This window comes from Rattus rattus, chromosome 1 (assembly GCF_011064425.1).
Source record: "Rattus rattus isolate New Zealand chromosome 1, Rrattus_CSIRO_v1, whole genome shotgun sequence".
Lineage (NCBI taxonomy): Eukaryota > Metazoa > Chordata > Mammalia > Rodentia > Muridae > Rattus > Rattus rattus.
Window position 1 is genome coordinate 261,307,283 of NC_046154.1, and position 9,415 is coordinate 261,316,697.

The 9,415-nt window shown below is 51.1% G+C and overlaps 1 pseudogene; it reads left to right on the forward strand.

Moving 5' to 3' along the window:
* Nucleotides 1–2,321: 2,321 nt before the first annotated feature.
* LOC116890162 lies at nucleotides 2,322–8,909 on the forward strand (annotated as a pseudogene).
* Nucleotides 8,910–9,415: the final 506 nt, after the last annotated feature.

The window sequence follows — 9,415 nt, forward strand, 5'->3', positions numbered from 1 at the left end:
TCTAAAAATTCCCAAATAGCCTCTGATATGAAGCTGGGGCCTTTCCTTCTGTCTGCTCGTCTGCTTTGGCCACCGTTTGCTCTGACAGGAGCCCTGGATCCATTGCAAACACCCTTTCCCCTCGTACCACGAGAGTCCCTGCCTTGCCTGCTACACACATCAGAAATCTCTGTCTTCGCCTACAACTGTCATGTCAGCCACATGACGTAGCAGTTAGGGAAGACAGACACACTTGAACTTGAGGGCCATCTCTGACTTTTTATCTGAGTGATTTTGGGCGATGTCTCTAAACCTCTGTTTCCACAACTCTAAGCAGTCATGCATGGGTTAAATTTGCTTTCTCTTGTCAGCTGTGGCATAGGCCTGCAATCCTAGCACGTGGCGGGGTACAGTAGGAAGATCTCAAGTTCCCGCTCTGTCTTCAGCAGCACAGAGAGATCATGTCTTTCAATAATTAAAGTAAGCATGGTGTGTAGCACTTGGCATCGTGCCTCATGCCTTTGGAGGGAGACACACACACTGACTCTTCCTCTCAGACTGCCACCATGCAGCAATGGGTCTTACTGTGACCATCGTCGTTTCTGCGCTATGCGTGGCCGTTCAGCCCTTGCTAGTCTAGGCCAGTTGCTATGGTGAGCGTTGTTACTCATGAGTCTAGTCTTCATCAGAAAGGAAGCAGTTAGATTCTGCCCCCTTTGCAATCTGGCTTAGAAAGCCACAGGCAACACCACTGGCAACACCACCACTTCAGTTGCGTCCCCTGTGTCTTGGGGCCAGGCTCTGCGATGGACACTAAGGTGGAGCGCCTCTGAGAGGGAGGACTCACTGCTTCAGGGCTGATGGGAAAACCATTCCTGGGGTGTTCCTCTGAGGTTGCTCTGTCTCTCTGTTTCTCTCTCCCAGACTTGCCCTTCCCTCCTCATAGCCCTCACCTCAGGGGACAGATTCTCCCACTGGTTGTCTGATCAGAGCTTGTCAAACCTTCCCAGTGTGCTTGTGGGTAGTGGGCAGTACCCTGGGCTGGGATGGCTGCCAGATACTTTGTTTTGAGATACTTCAAAAGGACCCCATCCCAGCAGGCCCCCTGACTTCTCACAGGCCGATATCTTCTATACTAAAACCGAGCAGTTTCTGGAAGAGATCAGGGAATTGGCAGAATGGTGCCTGGGAGACCTAGGAATCCTTACTGTCCAGTCCTGCCTGAGCTCTTTTTTCAAGATTTAGGGATTTTTTTTTTTCTGGAGCTGAGGACCGAACCCAGGGCCTTGCGATTGCTAGGCAAGTGCTCTACCACTGAGCTAAATCCCCAACCCCCTGCCTGAGCTCTTAAGACAGACAGACAACCTCAGCCAGAAAAGGAAATTCCAGAGGGCAAAATGGTGGCCACCTGAGACACTTCTTACTGTTGAGAGGGCATCTTTCAAGCCATTGTAAGCTATATACACTCTGCCCAACACAGAAAGCCCACACAGTGCTCAAATCAACACTGTCATTTCTACCCTGTGTTGGGGCCTGTTGATTGCTAGCAATTGTGGTCTTTAGCATAACTCAAATGGCAACTCCATGAACCTCCTTTTGTTGACCTCACTAGATCTTTGAGGACTTTCTCAGTATCCTATTCCTCAAGAAAAGATCAGATGACAGAAAATGGCTTCCTCAGAGAGGAAGCCTGAGTGTTCAGAGGACCCTTCCATGGATGAGGGAAGCATTTACCCAGTGCCTTGCCAGTAGATAAGCAAGAAGGAGACATTGCTGAAAAAGTAAAGCTAAGAGATCGCCGGAGGGGATAACTCTGCAGGTCCCTAATTAGGGACCAGATAAACTCCAGATTAGACCACTGCAGTGTGCAAGGGCGGCACATTCTACTTTCTATCAAAAGGGCTCCATTGCTCAAAGGCTTGGAGATCTACACTCTGCAAATTGCACCAGCCCTTCTGAAGGGGAAGGAGACGGTGGAGAGACACCCTTTTCCAGTGTCCTGGGCTCAGTGAGGATAAAAGGAGCAGCCCTCCTGTGGCCCAGTATTGTGCTATTGACTTCCTCCAGCTCCTGCAAGCTATCTGCTCAACCACAAGTCGGCAACTGAACTTCAGGTCAGGCAGGGACAAGGGCAACGTCAGTGTTTTTCCTGCAGTGGCGCCAAGGAAGCCGTGGGCAGCATGGCTTCTTGCTGCACAGTTGGCCATAGGACTGGGGCTGGCCTCAGCAGCAGGAGCCTCTACAGTCTTTCTTTCAGTGTGGCAGATGGCAGTGCTTGAACCACAGGGCACAGCATAGGGCATGGGTATGGAGGGGGTCAAGCCAGTGACTTTGCCAACAACATGATCGGCAGTGTGGCCCTGGGGCCCACTTGTCCATCTGTGTGTCTGCCTGGGGGGCATCCACCAGGTCACTGTCAACAAGAGCCTTCTGGCTCCCCTGAATGTGGAGCTGGCTCCTGAGATCCAGAAGGTGCACGCACAGGAGAGGATACAGATCAAGGCTCTGAATGACAAGTTTGCCTCCTTCATCAACAAGGTGAGTCTTGCAGGGAGACACGATGCCGTAGCAGGAGCAGTTCTCATGTTTCCTATGCAATATGGATGGATGGATAGATGGACGGATAACAGAGATGGATGGATGATGATAGAGTTGGATGAATGAGTGGATGGATGGATGGATGGATGGATGGATGGATGAATGGGTGAATGGATGGGTGGATGGATGGATGGATGGATGATAGAGTTGGATGAATGGGTGGATGGATGGGTGGATGGATGGATGAATGGGTGAATGGATGGGTGGATGGATGGATGGATGGATGGATAGATGGACAGATAACAGAGATGGATGGATGGATGATAGAGTTGGATGAATGGGTGGATGGATGGGTGGTTGGATGGATGGATGGATGATAGAGTTGGATGAATGGGTGGATGGATGGGTGGATGATAGAGTTAGATGGATGGGTGGATTGATGGATGGATGGATAGATCAATGGGACAGGCCTGGGTGGTGTCTCTCTTCTCAAGGGGAAGAGAATAGATTTACAAGCTTCCCAGAATGGGGGTGGGGGGAAAATGAAGGCTGTCTCCTTGGGTGTCTTAGAGTTTTACTGCTCTGAACAGACACCATAACCAAGGCAACTCTTATAAGGACAACATTTAATTGAGGCTGGCTTACAGGTTCAGAGGTTCAGTCCATTATCATCGAGGCAGGAACATGGCAGCATCCAGGCAGGCATGGCACAGGAGAAGCTGAGAGTTCTACATCTTCATCTGAAGGTTGCTAGTGCAAAACTGACTTCCAGGCTGCTAGGATGAGGGTCTTCAAGTCCACATCCACAGTGACACACCCACTCCAACAAGACCACACCTCCACATAGTGCCACTCCTGGGCCAAGCCTATTCAAACCATGACACTGGGGAATCTTAGAGAGAAGGCAGGAAACTGGATAGATGCAGCATTTTATTTTTTATTTATTTATTTTTTTGAGGGAAGTGAGTTAGTTCTTGAAGGTCCAATAGTGGACGGTGTCTTCAGGATTTTTAAAGAACATGAACAGGTGAGAGAATTGAGCACAATCCAGAGGATGGGGTTCATAGTACAGAAGACACAGTTAGACACAAGGGAGAAGGTCTCCTGGGTGCAGGGTCAGGCCACAGAAGAAATTAGGATGCTGCCTCCCGGGTAAGCGCGAAGTGACTGGGAATTTAGAAGACCAGGAAGGAGTACTTGTTAATGATAGCAGAGGGTGGGCAGTTAGGGATCAACCCATAGGATTTTACGGACCTCCCCGTCTCTTAGGAAGTTGGCAGTGTGCATCTATGGGGCACGATATCTGTGTAGTTCCGGGTGGCTATGGGTTTGGGTTCCAGGTCCCCTTCCTGGAGCAGCAGAACCAGGTGCTGCAGACCAAGTGGGAGCTGCTGTAGCAGCTGGACCCGAGCAACTGCAGGAGGAACCTGGAGCTTGTTTATGAGGCCCACATCAGCAGCCTGCAAAAGCAGCTAGAGATGCTGTCTGGGGTGAGGCTGGACTCAAGCCTGAGGAACATGAGATATGTAGTGGAGGGCTACAAGAAAAGATGAGCAGCCCACCAAAGGTTCCTGGCTCATGGACCAGAAGCTCCAGGGTCAGGAGGTCAGGTCATGTGGTCTCTGGCTATGGGGAAGGTACCCACCCTGTGATAGATGGGACTTCCTGGGCTCACCGGCTCACTGGATGCTTAATTCTGGTTAGGGGTTCTATGCAGGCATTGGGTATTTTCCTGGGATGTAATGAAGGAATCCAAGGACTTCTTACTCATACCATGGGGCTCTCTGCACTCGCTTCTGGCCTATCAGTTACTTTTCTGGTTCCTGTTACCATTGCCTGATGGGGAACAACGTAAGGAAGGAGATGTTTACTCTGGCTTGTGGTTTGAGGGGATACGGTCCTCCTTGGCAGGGAAGGCGCAGCAGCTGGTAGCTCCATGGTGACGGGACCTTGTGGCAGTGGCTTTTGTCATGCTACCAACCAAAGGGCAGAGAGCTGAGGCTAGAAATAGGGTCAAGCTTTAACTCCATAGTCCTACCCCTCCAGCTCTATGGCTGGCAGTGGTATATCAGCCATGATTAGAAGCTTCCTCAACCTTCAAAGCAGTGCCACGTGCTGGGGACCAAGTGTTCAAATATGTGAGTCTGTGGAGTACATGTAACACACAAGTCATGATACCCAGAGATCTCAGTAGTCACAGGGCTTGCTCTATTAGTAGAAAAAGGAGGTTACCTGGCAGACAGAACCTCTACCATCTCTCTCTTCTCCCACAGATACGAGGCTGAGATTACTCGAGGCACAGCAGCGGAGAACGAGTTTGTGCTGCTTAAGAAGGTGAGACCAGAAGCACCCACAGGCTCTGGTCTCTCCTGTGTCTGTATCCTAAGCAACTCTGCTCAGGACTTCATCCAGGACACCTGGAGAGGGTCTAGGAGCTGAATTTTGTTGGGACCAGAGTTATGGCTTCCAGTAAGTTAGAGAGGAAGGGCACACATCCAGGAACTGGATAGGAAGGGGCAGGAGAGAATCCCAGTGGGGACATTGAAGGATGTGGCTCAGCTCTGTCTTCCTGTATGACTTGGGGGAAGCCAAGCACCTCTGCAGGTGAAACTAAGGAAGTCCCTGTTGTCTTCCTCTGTTCCCAAAGGTTCAGTCAGAGAAAAACTGATGTCAAGTGACTGGAAGCTGGAAGTCAGACACCTTCAGAACAGGGCAGCAGCACAGGCAGGGCCATTGGTGGGATGAGGGATGGACGTATTGGTGATGTCATGTGTGCTCCCCCTAAGTCACTTCATGCCTTGTCTCATCACCATCTTCCTGCCTCTGGGTCACTAGATCCAGGAGCTATGGCTGGCTGCTGGCTCCACGGGGACAGCATGAAACACATGGGAATAAGGTGTTGGAGTTGAACCGGTTTATCTAAAGGATCCGCTGTGACATCGCTATGGCGAGGAAGCAGGTGGGTAGCAAACCAGAGAGCAAGCGTCGAAGTCCCACATGTGTGGTGGGAACTCAGGGCTGCCATGGAGGGAGAAGCGTGTTTCCCTCTGGGGCGTGGAGTCCCAGGAACAACCACAGGCCTCTTTTTCACCGTCTGTCACAATGGGGAAGATGCCATCTGTCTCTGGCTTACCCATGGTGCCCATTAGGTAGCTGGGCAGAAAAGAGGCAGAGACTTGCCCTTCCCCCAGCTCTTCACTACCAGGGCAGGGTTAGAGTGTGGGTGTTCCACTACCCTTGTCAGTTATTTCTGTGTCCAACACACCTGTCCTGTGCCCTTTTATGTGTGCCCCTCTGAGACAGGCCTCCTCCCAAGTCTGGGTGCATGGGACAAGACAGGGACCTCTGTGGCCATCTTGCATTCCTTTCCTCATACTGGGCAGGGTCCTGGTGGAGGAGTGCAGTAGCAGAGGAAGTCCCTGGATTCTCCCACATGGGTACTATTATTGGTACTAGTCTTACCTGAAGACAGCAATTCTTAAAGTGTGTGTGTGTGTGTGTGTGTGTGTGTATGTGTGTGTATGTGTGTGTATGTGCATGTGTGTGTATGTGCATGTGTGTGTATATGTATGTGTGTATGTATGTATGTGTGTATGTGTGTATGTGTATATGTGTGTATGTGTGTGTATGTGTGTGTTCCTTTCATGGACCCTCTGAGGAACCATGTTTTGTTATAGACACTTCTCCCTGCACCCCCATGACGTCATGTGGCATGGAGGAGCAGGGCACAGGTGCACCTGTAAGACTCTATGTTTGACTGGCTTAGATTCCATCAGAAACTCCCTCCTGTTAGTCCTAGAAATTACAGCAGCCTGAGGGGCTTCCTCAGAGTCCATCATCCAGGGCCGTAAGTTAGGCTCTTTTAAGGGAGGGCTGCCTTGGCTTTCGGGGTCACACATGGGAGCAGTCAGGGAACCTAGATAGAGTTCCCTGCAGAGTGTAGGAGGCCTCCAGCCACACTGTCTCGGTGCAACAGACACAGAGGTTTTTAGCAGCAGAAATATGAATGTGACAGTGCCTGGACTTGCTGTCTGATTCCTGGGAGCAGTGTGGCTGGCATCTCAGGAGTGATTCTCCTGGATCTGGTGGGTGGGATCTCATTACCCAGAATGGCCTTGACTTTAGGCTTTAGACAATGTTAACATCACTGAAGTTTCTGCCTGCCCTCCCAGCTTGCAGATGCTCCCAAGAGTCTGCTGTAATGCCTGACTTTTGAAAAATATGTGTGCATGTATATGTGTGCGTGTGGTATATGCACACACGTGTACAGGTGTCCACACCCATATGTGTATGGAGGCCAGGGGAGGACACTGGGAGCCTGACCTGTTGGTTTCTGAACTTGTAGCTAAGCTGGCTTCCAGCAAGCCCCTGTGATCCTTTCTCTACTTCCTACCACAGTGTTGGGGTTGCACATGGGTACGTGGCCAAACCTACTTTTATGTGTGTTCCAGGGACTTGGACGCAGGTCCTCAAGCAGTGTGGCTTTTACTGTCTCAGCCATCTCCCAGCCCACAACCTTAAACCTTCATCTGCAATGAATGCAGACCCAGGTTCTGGCCCTGGCCCTGGGTCCCATCTGTATCACTGTGTTACTCTACCACTGTCTTAGTCAGATACCCGACAGAAGTAACTCAAGGGAGTAAGGAATTACTTTGGGTCACCTCAAGAGTCCATCATGGCAGGCCACCTAGTTGCATCTATAGTTAGGAAGCAGAGGATGATAAGTCTTGAGCTCGATCAGCTTTCTTCTTCCAAACGTGGTCCAGGACCGAAGCCTAGGGAATGGTACTGCCCATGTTCAGGATGGGTCTTCCAACTCGAAACAGACTAATGAAGACAATTCCTCATAGGCACAACCAGAGCCTTGACTGCTAGGTGATTCTACCAAGTTAGTAATAATAACAATCACGACTGGTATGATCTGGATTATATTTTATGTCTTGGCATTCTTTGCTACTTTTATTCCCCAGTGTTCCAATCGGGAGACGGCCATTGCTGATGCTGAGCAGAGAGGTGACTGTGCCCTCCAGGATGCCAGGGCCAAGCTGGATGAGCTGGAGGGTGCCTTGCAGCAGGGCAAGGGGGAGCTGGCTCAGATGATGTGTGAGCACCAAGAACTCATGGGCCTGAAGCTGTCCCTGGACATCGAGATCGCCACCTACCAAAAGCTGCTGGAGGGGGAGGAGCACTGGTGGGGCCTGGAGGGCAACGACATGGTGCCAAGGGAGAAACAGCTATGGTTTCTCAGGCTGAGGGAGCATTCTGGAGCAGGAAGATGAGCATGACAATCCTGTCAACACTGTGAGAAAGGGAGGCTGTGGGCTGCCAGGTGACGTCAGAGGCCAGCCATATGCACAGGTGACTGCGTGGTGGCACAAACGGAGCTGTGAGGACAGACAGATTGACACATGCTAGCAATATGGTCCCAGTAGGCCATCTATAAGATGGAGATTTGAATTTTCACATGTTGGCCAGAGAAAGAAACAGGGTCTCTCTCTCTAAAGCTCAGGCTGGTCTCAAACTCAGGGTGATCCTCCTGCCTCGGCCTCCTGAGTGATTTTATATCCTTTAACTTTCTGTATTGCAGGATGTCTGGTGAGGACCCATCCTCTCTGAGTGTCTGTGGTTATCCTAGAGATGGGTTGGGCTGAGGAAGCCAGGGGCGCTGGGATAAAGCGATATTCAAGGTGAGGGGTGCTGGGATACAGAGATACACTGCCAACCATAATCTTACTTCACCTAGAAGTTTCTGCTGTCCTGTGAAGGTTCTCTGCACCAGTGCAACATCCCCCACTTTTGCCCACATGGAAAAAGTGATTAAAATTCACACCCATCTTTTCTTTTGCTCTCCATCCCCTGGGACACTGATGTCTAGAGAACGGAATGGTCACTTTCCCAGCATATCCCAGGCAGCAGGCAGCAGGCAGCAGGCAGCAGGCAGCAGGCAGCAGGCAGCAGGCAGCAGGCAGCAGGCAGCAGGCAGCAGGCAGCAGGCAGCAGGCAGCAGGCAGCATGCGAATTCTGTGCAGTCCCCACACAGTTCAGCACGTAACAAGGTCTCATCCACTGCACTGGCCGTGTATTTTGATTCCTGAGGACGGTCGCGGTATTGGGCAGGACCCCTTCAGAGATGGCAGTTGCCATGGCTGTCTCTTGACGCCAGACACCTGTTTCTGTCTCTTCATGCACAGCTGTCAGCAGCTGAGGTTATGGTTTCTATGGTTACCATCCAAGCTCCGTGATCTCTGACTCTGGGGCTGGCAATGCAGCTGGTAGCCCCCAGGACCCCTCGAAACAGCCAGACCAAGACTAAAGGGTCAAGAGTAGACTTCAGGGACACCCATGACGAGAGCGCTGATGCTGGCGGTACCCTGGCCAGGAAGGACGCTTGATAAACGCACCACTCCACTCAACCTTGGTGACTGGAGAAAGAACGCCCTTGCTACTGCCCAGAGACGCCTGTGACACTTGAAACCCCCATCCCTGAGTTTTAGGATTGCTTCTAGGACACCCACGCAGGCTTCTGACTTTTCCTACTGTCAGCTGGCAGGAGGCTTTGAAGTTCAAGCCACCATTGGCCTCTTGAGCTAAGGGAGGCTATGGTAATCCAGAGAGGGAAGAGGAAGATGGTGGAGAGAAAGACGGACATTGAGGTCATGTTCTCAATGGTCTAGGTTTTCTGGCCTTCTTAGAAGGGGCGGGGTTTTTGGCAGCCTTTCTCCGTCGCATTAGTGAGGCCACTGTAGACTGTTGAGAAAGTGTATGTGTTTGCAGGTTCCCCCAATGAGCTCCTATTCACAGAGCCACGTGGAAGAAAAGAGGGATCCTTACCTCCTGTGCCACCACCTTTATTAGTCATAACAGCTATTTCCACCTGCCAAGCACACATTACAAGGCA